Source organism: Pantherophis guttatus, chromosome 3, assembly GCF_059756535.1.
Source record: "Pantherophis guttatus breed Tessera chromosome 3, ASM5975653v1, whole genome shotgun sequence".
Classification (NCBI taxonomy): domain Eukaryota; kingdom Metazoa; phylum Chordata; class Lepidosauria; order Squamata; family Colubridae; genus Pantherophis; species Pantherophis guttatus.
The window spans coordinates 32,136,318-32,157,871 of NC_142065.1; the positions used below are offsets into that span (position 1 = coordinate 32,136,318).

Below are 21,554 nucleotides of genomic sequence, written 5' to 3' on the forward strand. Positions count from 1 at the left end.
TCTGCCTTAGGCAAGAAGCCAGCTAGGTGACTTTTGGCTAGTCACTTTCTCTCGGCCCTAAGAAGGAGGCAATGGCAAACCACTACTGAAACATCTTGTCAAGAAAACTGCAGTGACTTGTCCAGAGCAAGCTCTGAGAATAAGACTCATCTGAACAGAAGGAAAAAAATGCAAAAGACCTAGAACCTGACTCAGGTCCTTTTTTCTATAAGTTAGAGAAGCCTTTCAGGAGATGAAGGATGAATGGCATGGAAAACCTTCTACTAGACATACATTTTCTTAGTCAAACTCTGACAACATAATTGTGTGCTCTGCTCCAAATTATCATAGATGTTGAGCTACAGCAGGTAATCCTAAAATTATGAATAGCCATCCTGTTGCTACTTCATTACAGACCTTTCTTTGAATTTTAAAATCTTCTATAATCATATGTTATTATTTGGTTATTTTAAGTAATTTTGTCCTGGTGACATTTTTAGAACTTCTTGGTGTTATGCTGATGCCTGTTATTTTATAGTTGCTGGTGCTTTTAATGCATTGATGCTATTGTACATCTCCACGAGAGCAATTTGCCAAAGAGTGACTAATCAATCCTACAAACAAACAGTGCTGCAGACAAAAAAAGCTGGAAAATGACTGATATCTGAACATGTTCACCCGGCATAAAAGACAGTATTCAGTCTTTTCAGATGAGTTGTTTAGAAGGTGGCTAGCCATCCATTTGCCAGGGATAGAACTAGGAACAGCCAACAGTACGATAAGAATAAGTCATTGAAGCAAAATAGAGAGAGCCAGATGTTTGATTTCTCTTTCCTGGATTATTCTATTTAGTATGCTGCAATTAACTCCTTTGCTGTTTCGGGATGCCATTAAGGATGAGAACAAAATGTGTAGGCGTTGTATTACACATCCTCATCTATGCCTGATTCATAGATGAAATGTGGGTCTGTCGCACTTTTAGCTATGCTCATGACTTCATAAACTCAAGCTGTATAGGAACATATGCATTTTATTAAGGCATAGTGAGACCCATTGGAAAGTGAGTGCAGTGAAACATTAGTAATATGGATCTTTATGCTCTGGACCTTGCATGTGGTAAACCAAATTCCATTGCAGTTCCTGTTTGCTATGCAAATAGCATAACTATTGCAAATGATGTAATTTGCCCTTCTAGCAGTTCTAAGATGAGGTATTATTTTATTTACCAGGCTCTGGGAACAGACCTGTCCCCATTTATTCCATTAAAACAATGTTTCACTATAACATCTCTAAGGTGTTGATCCAGGTTGATAATCTGACTGCATACCTCAGGGTACCTCCATAATGTACCAAAGAGCTCTAGAAGATGGAGCAGAAATTAATGCAATCGGTGTCCTGTTGTGACAATGAGGATGGTAACATATCAATCTCCAATCTTATTCTTTCAGTGGAATGTCACCCAGTGGTTTATTTAAACTATCCCATAGCCTATGGAAGATCTATTGTTTGGTGGCTGGAAGGGATGAGATAAAATAAATTAGGATTAATCCAGGCAAGGCAGAATGGCTCTTCCTCCAGAAAAAAAATTATCAGCCCCCATGCTTATTCTCTTATTCTCTTATCCCTCCAAAGGACAAGGCCCACAATTTGGGACTTTCCTGGATTCACAACTCTTACTGGAGCAGTAAGTGGAGTCTGTGATCAGATGACCCTTTGGCTACCTTACATATTAACCCCAAGATTGCAGCTCATTTTAGAATAGGGGGTAATAGTGATTCACATCCTCAGTGCAATAGCAATAGCACTTAGACTTATATACCACTTCACAGTGCTTTACAGTCCTCTCTAAGTGGTTTATAGAGTCAGCATATTGCGTCCAACAATCTGGGTCCTCATTTTACCCACTTCGGAAGAATGGAAGGCTGAGTCAACCTTGAGCCTGGTGAGATTCAAACTGCCAAATTGCAGGCAGCCAGCAGTCACAAAAGTAGCCTGCAGTACTGCATTCTAACCACTGCAACACCACGACTCAATACTGGACTACTCTAACTTACTCTTTTTACAGTTATTTTGAGGACTACTCAGAAACTAGAATTAGTGGCAGAATACAGCCGCTTTTATGTTTGGCAAATGAGAGCACTTTATATTATGAGACCAATATTGTGCAAAATTGCTACCAGTAAATTTTCTGAACTTGCAAACAATTGTATAATTCTTCAAATGATATATTTCATCCAGATGCCAAGAGCTAAAATTTTTGAGACTGCTATAATAACAAATGGGGATGTTGTAACATAAAGATTCTAAAATTATGATTATCACCTTTTAAATAGTGCTGACTAGGCCCCAGTCTTATGATCTTTTATCTATCGCAACTACTATTTATGAATAAATATGAATTGGTACAAATTTCATGTCACAAATTACCCAGATTCAATTAAATAGATTCAATCTGAAGATTTTATCAGTTTCTGTAAAAGTGTTTATGCAGGCATAAAGATCCATTGAATCTTTGGATAGCTTTGAATAGCAAAATATCTGTTTCAATTTGACATATTAAATAAATTCAATGTTTCAACTTGAAGATTCAGTTGGGGAAAGGTTGATTGAAGTATGTCTAAATTGAAATATGTCCAAATTTAAAATAGAAAGCTAAATTTTATGGAGTCTTATAAATTTGTATGGACATGGTGGCTCAGTCGATCAAAAGGTTGGGAGTTCAGCAGTTTGAATCCCTAGTGCCGTGTAATGGGGTGAGTTCCCGTTACTTGTCCCAGCTTCTGCCAACCTAGCAGTTTGAAAGCATGTAAAAAATGCAAGTAGAAAAATAGGGGCCACCTTTGGTGGGAAGATAACAGCATTCCGTGCACCTTTGATGTTTAGTCATGCCGGCCATATGACCATGGTGACATCTTCAGACAGCGCTGGCTCTTCGGCTTTGAAATGGAAATGAGCATCGCCCCTTAGAGTCGGGAACAACTAGGACATATGTGTGAGGGAAACCTTTACCTTTATAAATTTGTATTGGTGTCTTTTTTGGACATAGGGCAACTGCTCTGTCGTAGGATGTAAAGAAACAAACCTGTGCTCTATTCTCTGTGTACTATTAGCATTAATTAAAGCACTTATACAAAAACTATCAACAGCTAGAAGTCCGAAATTTGTTCGTATTTAACAACTCACCAAAGTGTTAATCCTTTTTCTGGATTAAGATTCTCCCTGAGTTCCAGATGGCTCTTACCATGATAGCATTCAGGAAAGCCCTAAAGACCAGGCTATTCTCCCAGGTCTTGAGATAGGATGGATGAAATCTGCCACATTAGAGATGAATGTTGTTTGTTTGTTTGTTTGTTTGCTTGTTTGTTTTTGTTGTTGTGTTAATGTCCAGACTGCCAGTGTGTCATTTCTCTAGTTGTATTTTTACGTATGTTATTGCATTTGTAATCTGTTTATATTGTGAGCCACCCAGAGTGTCTCTCGAGTCAGGTAGTACCAAAATCAAATTGAATAAATAAATATGGAAGTGGAAGGCCCTGAGACAATATCTATGCAGTCCAATTACTGTTTAAAATATTCAGTTAAAGCTTTTGATTCAAACATGCTTCCAACATACATACATTTTGAGTGAGTGCCTCAGTTTGAAACCAAGGCTGGCATAGATGGGACAATGAGTAAAATAGGCAAGGCTACATCATAAGTGTAGACAGAGGCAAAATTGTCATTTCTTCCTGTTTTGGGGAGTCAGCATTGATTGGGAAATTGTTGTTTTGCTCTTAATTCATGTTAAACCTGTTTATTTTGTGCCACCAATTGTAGTCTGAGAAGAACCTGGGGATGGGGAAAAAAATTCTTGGGAGTTGCATATTGTGTTGGATTCTGGACTCAAGATTGCCCATTCTCGGTGTTTCATTTCCAGTTATAATACAACTGTCAGGCAGTGAAACACAACAATGTTTCTCAACCTTGGCAATTTTAAGATGTGTGGGCTTCAGTTCCCAGAAGTGTCCAGCCATCATTTGGAATCAAGCAGTTCTTTCAAGGCTATTACAGTATATAGGCGTAGGCTTGAATTTATCATTAAGCATACACTCAACAGACGGTCACTGATTTTGAAGAATTTACCTTGATGGTAAAATATGTATGAGCAAACATTCCCTTTGTAATTTCACAAAGATTTGATTTCTATGCATGATGCATGAACACATGAGTCAGAAAATGTATTACCCATCCACTTCTGATGAATACTTTTTGTTTCCTTTATATTTCTGTTTATTAAATGATTTTTATAGTTCAAACTCATCTTCATTTGCCTAGTCCATTCCATTCCCTTTCTGCCTGAATAAAAGGTGATTTCCTTAGATCTTAAAATGATTTTCCAGCATGGAAAAAATGTAATTGTCAGGAGTTTTAAACAATATCACACTAATTTGAAGGTTTCTCACAAATAATACAAATGACTCATATGTATAAGTGTGGTTTCAAACTTGGTACCAAAAGAGTAAGCTGAAAATATCCCTATGCACTTTAGTTATGTTTTTGTGAACGTAAAATAAAGTATTTTTGTAAAAAAGAAATTGACATGTTACCTCTCTGATTTCACCTTTATTTGGATATATTTTTTATTTCAATAAGAACACACAAACCACCAAGTGAATATTGTGAGTACACCAAATGACGGTAGAGAAATTTCAGACTGTTTTTGCTAGAATACAACCAAGAAATCATCAACTGAAGCTAGATTTAAAATGGTGATGCAGAGATGGAATTATTTAAAGTTTCCCACCTGCCACACTCATTCATAGTAACATATAAACTAGTACTATTAAACTCAGGTATATCTGAGTTGCTGAAAAATCTATCTGAATATCCTAACACAACACATTAAAACTGCCCACCAGAGAAATGCAAGGCAATAAACTAATAATCAGGTTGGAACGCTGAGGCTGGGACAGAACTGTTTTGATTAAATTTCTGGTAGTCACAAATGCTCCAATCACCCAGAGATCTCTTCAGATCTATTCTTGGTCCACCTTGGTGCTAAAGTACCATGCATGCTCATGCTCTAGACCAGGGGTGTCAAACTCACGTCATCACAGCAGCATCACGTGACGTATCAGGACTTTTCCCCCCCTTTGCTAAATCGGGCATGGGCATGGCCAGCATGTGATGCATCTGCCCTGCAGGCCAGGAGTTTGACAGACCTGCTCTAGATCCAGTGTTTCCTAGCCTTGGCAACTTGAAGATGTAAGGACTTCAACTCTCAGAATTGAAGCTATGCTAGGTAATGAATTTTGGGAATTGAAGTCCACAAGGTTGAGAAACACTGCTCTAGAATTCAAATTTCTGTAGTTTTGTGCTTGGGATATTGATGGGATGTTCAGCCCAATTATTTGCTGACTGGTTTGAAAAGCATTCTCTAAGGAATAACTTCTTTTCTCAAACAGCATCTCCTAGCTAGTAGCTTCAGTATCTTTCTGCTGTAATCACACATATATATCTTCTTCTTAATTACAATCATGTGATTTGTTTTGGTGTATTTCTCCCCCTCCCTTACTTATATATTATTATTTAGGCGACATGCTTGTTTCTAAGCACTTAATTATCCTCCTGGGATGTGTTTCATTTATTCATTAAGGCAAGATACTGAGCTGTTGTTTTGCTTTATTTCCCTATGCATTCTCATTTTAACAATATTGAAACAAATGAAACTGGCTTGTAAAGTCTGTCCTGATTTGTGGTCTCTTTTCATTTGACTGCTTGGATGCCCTGACACCATGCTGAAGACAGCTTGCAGGAAGTTGTGAGGAGTTATTTGTTTGGCAAACAGAAGATCCTTGAAAATTGGAAGGTAAATCATGTCACTGGTTCAAGCCAAGAGAGCATGCCGCTCACTTGAGAACAGAAAGCCACATGGAATCAGCAAGGCCCGTGCCAAGTCCTCTGGCATGCAATGTCTTGCAGCAGCCTGCAGTCTCCTCTGGATATGGAGCTGGCAAAGCCTATGCAGTCCCACGGCCATGCTGCTTGAGGCAGGACAGCTGTACCACATGCCTGACTTATAGCAGGTCATCTGCAAAAAATAAAGAAAAATACGGTCAGTCACTTTCCATTGCATTATGTTCTCTGCATTGTGTGACTCAACCAACAGCTGAGAGTAGGACTGTCAGTGAGAAAAGGGGAAATTGTGCAAACCAGGAGTGAAATGAAAAGTTTCAGAATTCCTCATTTTGCATTTCTCCATATTATATGTACATTGAAGAGCTTCTGCACTGGAGACAAATTCCTTGTGTCTAATCATACTTGGCCCAATAAAGTATTTTATTCTATATTTTCTTCTCTTTTATAGTCTATATTCTATTCCATTCCATGTTATGATTGTTAAAACTTCCAAGAATTGCCCAAAAGGTAATGAATGTGTAGTCCTATGTACAATTATGGCTCCTTTGCAGTTCAGCCCTCTTAGAAAGTTTTGATTTATGATTCTATAATTCCTGGCTTCTTTCCTTAATTCTTCCTAGATAAAATGAAATCGCTGAATCAAGTTCAGTTACTGATTGCTTTATTGACATGTAACATGTAACAACATAGAAATGGTTTGCTACTCCTTCTTCTGGCATACTGTTTAAACATCTGAATACGTCCTACAGTTATGGTGGTCTCCCTGTCGAGCGGCACGACGCGATCGACACCAACCGCACAGCACTCGAGTCCAGCCGCTGCAGCCTGAGTGGCGCGCTCGATGGGGGGTGGTGGACATGGGTCACTGGATGCTGGTGGAGGGGTTAGCGTACCGGCTAGGCGTTCCTGTGCACGGGGTTTTGATGGGGACGCGTGGGCATAGAGAGCTATCTGCAAACAACACGACTCCGGCGACACCCGGGATGGATGACGTCATCTCTGCGCGGCCGGAATGACAGCTGCGGGAACTTTGAATCGCCCCAGCTGGGAGCACTTGGCGCTCGCTCTATATATGGACACTATTACAAGCTCCCAGCAGCCGCGTCTTTGTATGGTTTGCAATCCGGTTTCCACCGAGAGCTGTTGTTGCCGATTAAACCAAGATACTCCGAGTCAGGCTCGAGCGTGTTTCTTGTGCATCGGCAAGCCAGGGTCCGGGGTGGCCGAGAGGAAGACGCGGCTGCTCTTACTCACCGGGTTTCTCAGCAGCGGAGCGCTATGGCAGAGGGCGCGGACGCCCTGCCTGAGGAGACGTTCCCTGAGGGGAAGGAGGAGGAGGAGGACGGGGGGGCTACCGCCGCCAACCCGACGGAGACCAGCGAGCAGCCGGTGGTCAGGCCGAAGCGACCGGAGCCGCGGAAGGAGGGCACTGGAGCAGTCCCAAGGAAGGGGGGTCAGGAACCACAAGGCTTCGAGACGACTACTCAAGTTAGTGCGGGGCATTGGTGGCACAGCTCCGCCCTACCTGGGACGCGGGCGCAAACCCCACCCCACTCTGGCGCTCAGTTCCAGGGATGGAGGGAGCGGCAGTGGATTGAAGAAGAGGAAGGGGACTGGAGTTACTCTACGGGACCAGGAGCGACTACCATGGATGTTCTACGAGATAGGTTCGGGGAGGCTAGCTTTCGGGACGCACCCTCCTGGCAGCCATGGGCCCCCGGCGGAGACCCCTCTGAGATGTGGCAGGGGGGCGGGGCCATAAGCAGTGGTTCTGGGGCCATCAGACCCCGCCTCGCCAGTCCGAAATTTAAACTGGAACAACGTGCGAGACGGGCCAGCGGGGAGCGCCAACCCCCAGGGAGAGGCAGTACCATTCAGCCCACCGGGGGGGAGGGTCTCCATGCACCTCCTAGAGCCCCTCCACGACCCGGTAGGGATAGGATAGTGGGTCACGCCACGGATAGTCAACATGATCAAGGCGATGCAAGGCAAAGACCAACCCAACCCCGCCAACCGGAGCCATTGCCGATGTGGGGACCCGGGGTGTGGACCCCTCAGACCCCCTGGGGGCTGCCCCCCGTACAAGCTACGTTTGACGGGTCAGCAGAAAAGGTGGCATTGTTCCTCAGTCAAATAATCAGCCACATGGATCTGTACGGGCGGTTGTACCCCTCGCAATGGTCGATGGTGGTCGCGGTGACAGCTGTTCTTACAGGGGAAGCAGCCGACTGGGTGGCCGACCTGCATAGCGAGCACGCACGTGAACTAACGGACTTGGGACTATTCCTAGAGGCATTAAGGAGTCGTTTTGAGGACGAGACCCGAACGCAAGTTATAGAGGGAGCACTGGTAAACCTCAAACAGCGGGGCCGCCCGGCTAAGGACTACGTTAAAGAGTTTCGCAATCTGGCCGGGAAGTTGCGGTCCTGGCCGGAACGCCTTCTGATTCATCAGTTTCAATCAGGTTTAGACAGAGAGATACGCCAGGCCTGTGTGTATCGAGGACTGGGGTCTCGCCTGTCGGACTGGTACAAAGCGGCAGTGAGCCTGGATGTGGGGTTGCGTGAGTTCAGACCCCGAACCACCATCCAGAACCAACCAAAACGAGGGTGGGGCGGGCGAGTCGGCGACAGGAGTAGTGTCAGACCACCCCCCGTGCTGGAGACTGGTCCCGGCGAGCCGAGCAGACGGCCGTTCCGATGTTTCAGATGTAACCAGGAGGGGCATCGGGCAGCTGAATGCCCTCTACCACCACCACGGATGTCCACCCCGCGGCCGCCAGGACCGAGCCCGCGGGACCACTCTCTACGACCAGCAGAACGGTCCAGAGCGGCAACCCATACCTCCCTATTGGATACAACAGCACATACCGCTGTGAGCGGTTCACCTGGAATGGCCCGTGTTCCTGACCCCTCGGACCACAGTGGTGAGGATGATGAAACGCAAGATCCAATGGTAAGTGACCCCATCCATCCTTTCCTGATACCAGTCACCTTACAGCATCCCACAACCGATAGGAAGTGCACTCTGGAGGCATTAATTGATACTGGATGCACCCGATGCCTTATACGCCAATCCGTTGCAGAGGCACTAGGCGTTCGGGTAGTAAGCCTACGTTCGCCCATCAGATTCGAACAAGTAGATGGAACGTTACTAGGGGGTATGCCGACTGCTAGCATAACCGAACCAGTGGTTCTGCGCATAGGCGACCATCATGAACGGATTCGTTTTATAGTGATAGCGAAAATGATAGAGCCAATCATCCTTGGTCTTGCATGGTTGGACAAATGGAAACCCCATATCTGGTGGGAGGGAGGGTATCGCAAAGTGAGGATTCCACTAACAGCAGAGTCTTGTATTGGGTTGCATACGGAGATGTTACCAGAGCCCCGGTACCCTCAAGTGTATAGCGACCTCGCCCAGGTATTTAGTGAAGAAGAATGTGACACATTACCACCGCATCGGGACACAGATTGTGGAATAGAACTAAAACCCGGGGCTCAGCTACCTAAACCCCGGATGTATTCAATGACCCCGGCGGAACTGAAAGAACTACGCTCCTATATCGACAAGAATCTAGCAAGGGGCTTCATTCGCCCCAGTCGGTCGCATTTAGCCGCCCCGGTTCTCTTTCGCGGGAAAAAGGACGGGGGTTTACGCTTATGCGTGGACTACCGAGGCCTGAACGCTGTTTGCATCGAACCATTGTATCCCCTACCCTTGATGACCGATTTGCTCACGACCCTATCCACAGGAAAAATCTTCACGAAGTTAGACCTCCGTGAAGCCTACTACCGGGTGCGAATACGCCCGGGGGATGAATGGAAAACCACGTTTAACAGTCCCCTCGGCAGCTACCACTTTCTAGTGATGCCTTTCGGTCTGCAGGGTGCCCCCGCCGTCTTCATGCAGCTGATAAACGAGGTGTTGCACGAGTATTTGTATCGTGGGGTCCTGGTGTATCTGGATGACATCCTCATTTATTCGGAGACAATGGATGAACACATCCAATTAGTCAAACAGGTACTAACCCGATTATTGGAAGCACGGTTGTTTGTTAAACTGTCAAAGTGTGAATTCCATCAAAAAGAGATAGATTATCTTGGGTTTCGTATCAATGAAGCCGGGGTACAAATGGATCCGAAAAAAGTAGAGGCGGTGTTAGAGTGGCAAGCCCCACGAACACGAAAGCAGTTACAAAGCTTCCTGGGCTTCGCAAATTTTTATCGACGGTTTATTCCATGTTTCGCTAAGACGGCGTTACCCCTCACCGACTTGTTACGAACAAAAGGACTTGTAAAGCCTGGGAGAAAGCCCAGACCGGGATACCTATTGCCGTGGACCTCCCAGTGCCAAAAGGCGTTTGAGGAGCTCAAACGCCTATTCGCCAAAGAGCCTGTCCTGAAACATCCGGACCTCTTACAGGCGTTTGTGGTACAAGCCGATGCAAGTGACGTGGCCATTGGAGCTGTCCTTCTGCAGGAAGACAAAACCGGTGTCCTGAAGCCCTGTGCCTACACCTCACGGAAATTCACAACAACAGAAAGAAATTGGGCTATATGGGAGAAGGAGGCCTTCGCAGTGAAATGGGCGCTACAAACTTGGAGGCATCTTTTGGAGGGCAGTACACAGCCGTTTGAGGTCTGGACAGACCACAAAAACCTGGAGGCACTCCAGACGCCTCGCAGGTTGTCTCCAAAACAGGTCAGGTGGGCGCAATACTTCCAACGTTTCCGATTCTCTATAAAATACAAACCAGCAGGGAAGTTGTTTTTAGCCGATGCCTTATCCCGCATGCCCCAATATCACAGCAAAAGAGCGGAGAGTCTACAGTCTCTGTTCCCTCCTATAGAGGCCGGGGCATGTGCTTTGGGAACACGACAAACCCGTAGTTGGATATCGGCACTGCAACAAGCCCTGGCTACCGATGAATGGTTGCGTGACAACCGCTCTCTTGTAACCCATCGGGATGGGCTAGCGTGGTGGGGGGATAGACTATATATACCCGGTGCATTACGACAACAGGTCCTACGGCGTTGTCATGACCAGAAAACCGCGGGACACTTTGGGTTTTTGAAAACCCTGCATCTAATCAGAAGGCAATTCTGGTGGCCAAAGATGCGAAAGGACGTTGACCAATACGTCGGAGGTTGTCACATATGTGCGGTCTCTAAACCAAGACCGGGGAAACCCCTGGGCTTACTACAATCCGTAGCCGAACCGAACAGACCATGGGATGAAATCTCCATGGATTTCATTGTGGAACTTCCGAGTAGTAGAGGGTATACAGTGATATGGACAGTACTTGATCTCTTCTCCAAGCAGGCCCACTTTATTCCCTGTAAAGGGCTGCCGTCGGCACAACGATTGGTCCGACTCTTCATTCAACATGTCTACCGCTTACACGGGGCACCCCAACGGATCATATCGGATAGAGGAGTCCAATTTACGGCTAAATTCTGGAGGGGATTCCTCCATGATATAGGAGCAACACAAGGTTTGAGTTCTGCATACCACCCGAGTACGAACGGGGCTGCGGAACGGGCCAATGCCATGGTGGAACGTTATCTGCGGTCCTATATCTCATACCAACAAAACGACTGGGTGGACTACTTACCTTTCGCCGAAACAGCATACAATAACGCTGTACATCGCAGTACCGGGTATACTCCCTTTCAGATTGTCATGGGACGGGAGTTCCCAGCTATCCCTGAACTAGATCTCCACCCTCCGAAACCCACCACTCCAAACGAGTGGTCCCACGGTCTGCAGAAAGTGTGGCCTTCCGTAAAGGAAGCTCTTAGAAAAGCATCCAATGAATATAAAACCCATACGGACAAAAAACGAACCGCCTGTCCACCGTTTCAGATCGGGGACCAAGTGTACCTTTCCACGAAGTATCTAAAATTGCGATTACCAAGTAAAAAATTAGGGCCCAAATACATAGGCCCCTTTCCCATCATAAAGGTGATAAACCCGGTTACATTTATGTTGAAATTACCTCCTCTATTGGGAAAGATCCACCCTATATTCCATTCTAGCCTATTGAAGCCGGCTGTCATAGCCTCCGACCCAGTGCACAAAACCCCAGGTCCAGTAACGGGGTCCCACTACGAAATTAGAGACATTGTCGACTCTCGGCACCATAGGGGCCAGCTGCAGTACCTAGTAAAGTGGACAGGATACCCTGATACAGAGTCCTCATGGGTTCCAGTGGGTGATATAAATGCCCCATGACTCATAAGACGATTCCACAAAAACAATCCCCATAAGGTGCGCCACAAATGAGATTATTAACGGATATGTCTCCTCTTCTTTCCCCACAGGCAGATACCTGGTGAGGGGAGCCGCATGTCGAGCGGCACGACGCGATCGACACCAACCGCACAGCACTCGAGTCCAGCCGCTGCAGCCTGAGTGGCGCGCTCGATGGGGGGGGGTGGACATGGGTCACTGGATGCTGGTGGAGGGGTTAGCGTACCGGCTAGGCGTTCCTGTGCACGGGGTTTTGATGGGGACGCGTGGGCATAGAGAGCTATCTGCAAACAACACGACTCCGGCGACACCCGGGATGGATGACGTCATCTCTGCGCGGCCGGAATGACAGCTGCGGGAACTTTGAATCGCCCCAGCTGGGAGCACTTGGCGCTCGCTCTATATATGGACACTATTACAAGCTCCCAGCAGCCGCGTCTTTGTATGGTTTGCAATCCGGTTTCCACCGAGAGCTGTTGTTGCCGATTAAACCAAGATACTCCGAGTCAGGCTCGAGCGTGTTTCTTGTGCATCGGCAAGCCAGGGTCCGGGGTGGCCGAGACTCCCCTCCAAGCCTTAATCATGGTCAAACCTGCTTAACTGTTTGAGGTCTGGCAAAATCCGCTAATTGCTGCCATTTATTCTAGATCTTCTCTCTGTTGGTTCAGAAATATCACTCCATGATCTGTGACAGAAGTCAAGACAATTGCTTTCAATCAATTTTAAACTACATTATTCAGCAAGAACAAATGGTTAAAATGGAGGAGCCACAGGCAACCTTTAAGACCACCTTGGAAGAAAATTATTTTCAGGGAGGCATTTACATTTCTCAAATATTTTGTCTCTGTCTGTCTGTCTCTCTATCTTTCTCTCTCTCTCTCCCCTCTGCATCTCCATCTATTTCCATCTCTTTTCAGTGCATTGCTCTATAGCTCTAAGGAAAAGAGGAAGAGTATGGATGAATGATACCATGTCCTGTAATTCAAAGTAGCATCAATTGAGTCTGCAGAGCTGGCAAAATCTAACATTGAGTGCCCTTCATTTCAAGCCTGAAAAACTGCAGAGTGTCATCCATGAAATTCGTTCTGAGTTTGTTAAATGTGTTAAGAATTCCATCCATGCAGTAATTGGTGATAATCAGAGAATGTTTGTTAGATTTTCATAGGGAGAGGGATTATGAGCTCCTCAAAACATTCAAGATAGAGAATGCCTTTGGCTCTGGTACAATTGTTCTCTGGAGCCCACTATTTTTATTATTTTCCTGGAGAAGGAAGGAAGGATGGAAGATTGAATTTATATACATATTTAATTGTATCCCATCTGTTTAGAGACATTCTGGAAATATAAATAGCTAAGGTTCTCTTCTTCATTTTTCCAGTTTTTTTCTGGTGGTTTCTGGATCTGCAACCATGACATATACTGACATTTCTTGCAAAAGCTCCTTCCCATTTTGGCAAACCCTTCCCGCCAAATTCACAAAATGTCTGGATAAGGAAGTACAACAATCACATAAAAGAGTCACTTTAAATTGTGAGACAGGTGGCATATAAATTTAATAAGTAAATAAAATAAAAAGGGAAGGAAACTGTAGGTATAAAAATGACATCTTGTATCTGGTAGTCACATAATGATGCATTTATCAACCTTGATTTGAATTAATTAAATGGATCAGGATGGCTGACATGCATGAAAGGAATAGAAAATTCAGCATCCTAATCACTTTTGCATCATATCCTGCCTTTCTGTAATGTAAATTGCATTTTGGGAAAGCTATTGTCCAAGCATAATAATTGCTCATCTATACTAATTTAAATTGGGAGAAAAATAATAATAAAAATCTTTCTGGAACAAAAAATAATGGAAGCACTTAATAAGATTATGTAAGAATGATTTCAGGGGTGAATAATTTATCTATTTAAAACATTTTTGTTTGCTTTAAATCAGAGAATTGAACCAGGTTGACTTGGTGGCTGCAAATAAAAGAGAAAATTATAACAAAAGCATCTTACAGCTTGGCTTTCATTTGTTCAGATTTGTTTTTAAACTGAACCTCTAGAAGTAGACCATCCAAATTATTTGTCTTGCAAGAACTTAGCCACCGATATTGAAACTCTAAATTCAGCAGTACTAAACATTCCAAAACTCCAGAATAAATAGTATAGAGAGAATAAATCATGTGCCAAATAAAGCTGTTACAAATGCAGACTTTTGTAAAGACTCATCAATAGACTTTCCCCCCTGTAATTATGTCAGGCTTCTTTTTTCCTAATGACAGCAGAACTGTCTTATTATATTCATATGCATGGATTGGATTAATTCCATCTAATATAGATATACAAGGATATAGAAGATATACAAGAACTTCAAGGAGTGGTACCCATAATCACTGCTATCTCTGACTAATTGTAAAAGCATTACACCTTCTACTACTAAAAATCTCATTGTCATGACCTTTAACTGGGCAAAATGGTGCATCATAAGGCTACAATTACAACCAAGGTACCTCAAATTGGCTAACTTGCAGCAAGTGTCAGAAATTTGGGGCCCATAACTCCAGAGAGAATGAAATTTGGGGAAGTTGTGGCTAGTTTCAGTGCCACTGGTTGCTGCTGCCGTTATGTGATCTTAATTTTCAATGTTCTATGACAGTTTCCCAGCCAGTTTTGCAATCCCTCACTCCCTTCTCCACTCAGCAGCAGCTACTTACCGTACCTGATTGCTGAAAAGGGAAGGGAAGGGTGATTTTCTCTGCTTCTTGCTAGATTCCCACAAGGAAATTCAATGGGGAAGCCAGCAGGAAATAGCAATAGCAATAGTACTTAGACTTATATACTGCTTTACAGTGCTTTACAGCTCTCTCTAAGCGGTTTACAGAGTCAGCATATTGCCCCCAACAATCTGGGTCCTCATTTTACCCATCTCGGAAGGGTGGAAGGCTGAGTCAGCCCTGAGCCTGGTGGCATTTGAACTGCCAAATTGCAGGCAGCCAGCAGTCAGCAGAAGTAGCCTGCAATACTGCACTCTAACCACTGCGCCACCAAGGCTCTCAGTCATTTCTGCTGCCACCACTTTTTTGCCCACCCGTGGTGTTTCTTTCCTGTTTAGGTAAGAAAATATCTCAAAAACAATGACCCAATAGGGCATGGCTTGTCTAATGAAATATAAATTATTTTCCTTGGCATCATTCCAAAGCAGAATAAATAAAAATTTCACAAGGGCATGGTGCACTGACTGTGTTGATCAGACAGCTTTGAAATGATTTTTAACATTTATCTGGATGGGGAAAAGTGTCCTTATGCTGTTAAGCAATTGGACACGTATTGAAAAGGGCAGAGCCAGTGGACTCATATCTTCCTTTACTATATTTTTATGTTCTGTTTAAATTTATCTATGTGGTTGCTAGGAACTGAAATTGACTTGATTGCTAGGAATTGAAACTGATTTGATGGTTCATATCAGCCAATCAATCAATATCCAGTTTGGTTGTAATGTCTAGGCAAGGGCCTTGTTAAGATGCCCCTTGTTAAGATGGACTGTTGTGGATCACATGCTGTCAAATTTATATGCTACCCCAGTAGAGCAATAGTACTTAGACTTATATACCGCTTCACACTGGTATTTTTTTACAGCCCTCTCTAAGCGGTTTACAGAGTTGGCATATTGCCCCCAACAATCTGGGTCCTCATTTTATTGCTTCCTGTTCAACCCAGATTAATGTTGAACTAAATTCTAAATATCTCATTAACGACTGGTTCCTTGCCTTTTCATCCTTTTCTCTCCTATCTATTATGTTTTGCTATATTAGAAACAAAAAGAGAAAACAATTCAATCCAACTATAATTAAATCTGCATCTTGCAAGGGACATCAACTGAATAATTAATCCCTGAACTACATTTAACAGAAAGCAATAAAATGGACAGAAGCTGCAAGGAGGACATGTTGAATTAATATTGTACAAATAGACCTTTGTGGACTGCAACCTGCTTGTAATTGCTTGTAAGTAAACATTAGAGAAAGAAGCTTGCTATAGTGAGGACAAAGCTTCTAGAATAATAGCCATTAAAGCCTTCAATACTGCTTTGCCAGTCTACACTGGACAGGCTGGCTTTTTAATTAACTTCTATTAAGAATGAAAGAAAAGCCACAGAATACAAAGAACAATGCAGAAATCTGGAATGCAACAATTTGTCAATGACTTCATCTGCATTCACTATAAAAATGAGTGAGCACAAAATTCCAAAGATCATCCCTTCCAAAAAAAAGAGCCGGCACACGATCAACTCTGGAGCAACGAATAAAATCTTTATTTGCCTCTTATGTCTTCCCTACTTAGTCCTTAGTCTTTAAATTGATACTTGAATGCACAAGGAGAATACTGCAAGTCTATTTTCCTAACTATGTTCAAAATAAGATGTACAGCTTTCCAGTCCAGAATAAAATCAAACAGATTTGAAAAGATTTGTGAAAAAAACGAATTAAAGAAAGGCTACTTTTATAGATCCAGTATGAATGTAAACCCTCCTGAAGCATTGTTAGTTATTCAGAGATTCAAAGCGGCTGGCTATTCTTGAGCAATTGACTTTCTGGGATATAGAAAGGCCTTCCAGTTTCTGAATTTAAGATCATAATAAAAATGAAGCTAAAATAAAAATAATTAAAGCACTCACTCAGATTGTCATACTTTGCCTATCTGGTTCTGACTTTTACCCCCTTCAGCTTCTGTGCATTCAGACAGCATATCTGACTCACATTTGTTTAGTAAAACAAAGTCTTGAGCTACATAGAGAGATGAGCTGCATTCAAGTAGTAACATTGGGAGTATGGGAATATGGGAAAAAGTAACTTTGTAGTGAAATAGGCCACTCTGGAAATGTACTAGGCCATCAAAATTTATGAAATTGGGATCCAAACCAATTTTCATCTTCAGTGATTTATTTATTTATTTATTTATTTATTTATTTATTTATTTATTTATTTATTTATTTAATTTGTATTCTGCCCTTCTCCCAAAAGGGACTCAGGGCAGTGGACAGCCAAAATTAAAATACATACAATACAAAACTTATCACAAAGCTCAGTTTTTCAATGTTTGCTAAGAACCGTTTAATACTACCATACAGGCAGACGAACTGAAACATTATACAGAAAGCAAAGAACTACATAAGAAAAATTGCAGTTTTCTGGTAACTGTAACAATCCATTCACATATACAGTAGCTTATCCCATTCCCATAGCATTAAGTGTGCTGAATTCATTTATCTTGAAATTTAACCTGATACAATCTATCAGGTTGCTCCAACTCTATCCTTTCAGTTCACAATTTTAAAAACTGGTTTAATTCGATCTATATTTCAAACTGTCTTATAGATAAGCATCTTTTCTGCAAGACTATATTCGGTTTGTAAGGACATTTGTGTTAAAGAAATTGGTGTCGTTATTTTATGGGTGGAGGGGAAATGGCAGTAGTGTAACTGCATATCTGAATCTTAATTCTGGACTCAGTGAAAAATGCTTCTCAACCCATCCAACTATTTGACATATATGACAGCAGATCTCTTTTATTTATTTTGCAAACATGATTATTGATAATGTCTGCAGCACATTTGATGTATGCCGAGTTCCTGAAAATCCTTATTTCAGTCATGCTTGCAGTGATCCCAGAAGACAAGTCTTTGCTATGCTCTTTTTAGTAATGGGAAAATGAAGCTGAGATATGCATCACTTGTACACATCTAGAAAGTACCTGAATTTCAGCTGGGATTATTCTCTTTCATATTATTCTTGCAGTGACTGTTTTCATCACTGATTGTTAATAATCCTTAAAATTTAATGTTAGTATTCATTAAAAGTAGGCAAATCCTTAGAGTATTATTCTAAAGCGTAGGTGTGGTCTGAACCAGGCATCTGGAATACTACTATAAAGGGAACATTGCTTAATTCATTTAAAACAGTAGTAGAGATTCTGTGCTCCTCCACATTAGTGGGCCACAATTCCTCAAACACCTTACTATTGGCCACAGTGGTTTGGCACTGGGAGTCATATTGAAACACATCCGCATAGCTATTTGTTCTCCACCATTTGTTACTTACTTTTTTATTTATTTAATTCATTTGTATCCTGCCTTTATTATTTTTGGCAGTATAGCTGTTAAGACGCTGGGCTTGTCAGCTGAAAAGCTGGCACCCCAGGTTTGAGACCCAAGCGCCACAGGATGGAGTGAGCTCCCATCTTCACCCTAGCTCCGGCCAACCTAGCAATTCAAAAGCATGTGAGCAGATAAATAGGTACCACTTCAGTGGAAAGGTAACAGCACTCTGTGGCCACATGATCACAGAAATGTCTTCAGATAGCACTGGCTCAATGGCCTTGAAATGGAGTTGAGCACTGCCCCCTGTGTTCAGCAACAATTAGTGGAGTAAAATCCACAAGGACTCCTTTATTATTTTTTACAAATAATTCAAGCCAGCGAACATATTCAATATATGTTCCTCCTATTTTCCCCACAAAAACAACCCTGTGAGGTGGGTTGACCTGAAACAGAATGACTGGCCCAAAGTCCCGCCTTAGCTTTCATGCTAAGGCGGGACTTAAACTCACGGCCTCCTGCTTTCTATCTTGCAGTGCCTTTATCACTGCAAAACTTCCTGAATCCCTTTTAAGGACTTTTATATCAGGTTCTATAGCTGATATATCTGTAGAAGACTTGATAGCATTTGTGCAAAATCTTCTCAGGACAACAGTGTCCTTTTCAGCGCAAAAAATAAAACTGCTGATTTCACCAATCAATTCATTCTGTCTTGCAATAGCTTTATGGGTGGAATCACAAATTTGGCAGGAATGTGAATCTTGATTAGGATTTCTTGCTTCTATTGCTAAATATGTAAGGGTTTTGTGTTTGTTTGTTATTGTTTTTGTATTGGGATAAGCCTTATGGATTCAGAATAACTTGTTTTAGCCAGGAAAAAGAAGCAAAATATAATTGCAGGAGATGATATTTAAAGAAAAATCTGTTTGTGAACTTAGAAATGAATAAAGAATGGTTCAAAAGGGGTTGAACAGGTCATGGACTAGGGGTGGGTTCTAAATTTTTTTACTACCAGTTCTGTGGGTGTGGCTTCTTTTGTGGGCGTGGCTTGATGGTCATGTGACAATTCTTTACGATTTAGAGAGGTACTGGTCTACCAGGCTTTTAACTGCTTGCAGAGCTGTACCGGTCTACTCATTTGTTTTTGGAGGCACTGGTCTACCCATTTATTTTTGCAGGCACTGGTCTACTCATTTATTTTTCAAGGCACTGGTCTATCCATTTATTTTTGCAGGCACCGGTCTATTCATTTGTTTTCTTTTAACACTGATCAGCTATAGGGTGGCCCTTTGAAGCCCCGCAGCAAGAGTTTAAACAGTTTTTTCCCTCTAGCCAATCAGCTGGGACTCAGGAGGCAGCAATAGATTGAGGGTGGAGCCAAATAAAAGGTAAGAATAATGCAGGGGGGGTGGGGGGACGGGGATTGCAGAACCAGTTCGGTGACATCATATCGTCACTGCTACCAGCTCAGCAGAACCGGACCGAACCGGGAGGAATCCACCACTGTCATGGACTTATGGTGTTATACTTTTGTTTATTTGGGATTGTCTTTTTAAGGAAACAAGACTCCAATCTAATTCCTTTCCTGCTTGAATGTAAATCAAGCATAACTCTCTTGACAGTGTTGGAGTCACAGTTATTACTAATATTATACAGCAGCATGAAGGAGCACCGACTGAGATCAAAGCTGTATCATTTCTCAATTAGACTTTCCACCAGGGATAACTTGTCACATCTCCTGCCACTGCTGCTGCCTATAAAATCCTATTAAGCGCTTGGTCTCAATGATATCTGGAGGCCACAGTTTCCACAGGTTAATTATGTGTTCATTGTAAAAGATAAAAAAAAAGATGGGAGGGGAGGAATCCTTCTCATTTTGCAGTGTAAGAGACTTTTTTTTTTAGCAGTGTAAGGGATGTTGTTTTTGGCAGAACACAATTTAAGTTTTGGGATTCTGTGCAGGTTTATATGAGACTTTCTTATACGCTAAGAAAACTTGTGAAGTAGTAATTATGGTAAATTCTGACTAATTCAGTGAAGATGGAAAATCCTAACACTCCTGTCTCCTATTTTCCCCATAACAGCCCTGAGAAGGGTGGGAGAATGTGACCAGCCCAAAGTCAGCCAGCTGGCAGTTACCACTTGTTTTATAAACTTTGTGAGAGGATTAAAAAAAGTTCCATCTTCTTTTTAAAAAAACTTCTCCACCCACAACCATATATCATCATATACTGTAGCCACAAGGAGCTATATGAGGAGCACCAGAAAAGACTTGTATTCTTCAAGCGGTTCTAGCAATTCTACAATCTAGAGCAGAATGCTGGCTGGGGCATAGAGAATGCTGGCTGGGGAATTCTGGGAGTTGAAGTCCACCAGGCTTAAAGTTGCCAAGGTTGGAGACTCCTGATCTGGAGTATTTAAATATTTAAAAAATTAGTGGACCCTTCGAGCTACATTGTCAAACTTAACAAAAATAAGACCTCCATACTACCCACTACAAATATATTCTAGGAAGGACAAAATGCTAACCAGAATTTGCCCTGCTTAGTATCTACTTCATTTGGGATTTTTCTGAAGCAAAACTCAATTGTTATTACCACAGGATTTTCTACCCATAAAACCAAGCACAGCAATACAGTGAAATCTGATAACAACAAAGCCTTGTGTTTTCCTTTTCTTTCTAGATAGAATCTTCTTTGCTTTAATATTATATTTTTTTTAACTGTAAGCCTTATTATAGGGATTCGCTGACATTAGCTGTTCTTTAAAAAGCTAAGAAGGAAATTACTTGTATTAAAAAACACACCTGGGAAAAATTAATGAAAAACTAACCAGTTGAAATTAAAAACAAAACAAAACAGCTGTGTTAAAAATAATCTGAGTTAACTGGTAAACTAAAAAATGCACTTTCATCTGGTTAATGGCAAGTTTCAAAAAGGTGAATTACTGCAAATCAGTTAATTCATAATAAAGCCATGAAATGTAAGGAATAGCTTATTAACACTTCTATTCCTAAAGCAGAGGTTTAAATATAATATGAGATTCTTTTTCCATTGGTTCACAAAAGGAAATTATTTTTTTCTAAAAACTCATGTTGTTTTTCCTGAAAAACTATGATATACTTTTCATAGTATTCTAAAGGCATAAAAATACTATATTAGATTCTTCTTACATGCTTCACATAGCATAATTTATAAAAATTATTGAATTACCTGTATATCTATAATGTTGTCTATGTCTCCCAAAATAATCAGAAAAAGACTGTTTTCATTTATAGTAACACTTTTTCCCATATCATCTCCTCTGCCCCAAATCCTTCAAAGTATAGCAAAGGG

The 21,554-nt window shown here is 42.2% G+C and overlaps 1 protein-coding gene and 1 long non-coding RNA gene across 3 annotated transcripts in view; one reads left to right on the forward strand and one right to left on the reverse strand.

Annotated features, from left to right (window-relative positions):
- DLGAP4 (DLG associated protein 4) overlaps positions 1–21,554 on the forward strand; it is a 400,912-nt gene that overhangs the window by 81,364 nt on the left and 297,994 nt on the right. The window lies entirely within an intron of this gene.
- Positions 4,568–21,554, reverse strand: part of LOC148114537 (uncharacterized) — a 56,559-nt gene continuing 39,572 nt past the window's right edge. The window contains exon 2 of the long non-coding RNA XR_015733002.1: positions 4,568–6,049. This is a non-coding gene — a long non-coding RNA (uncharacterized LOC148114537). The remainder of the gene's footprint in view (positions 6,050–21,554) is intronic.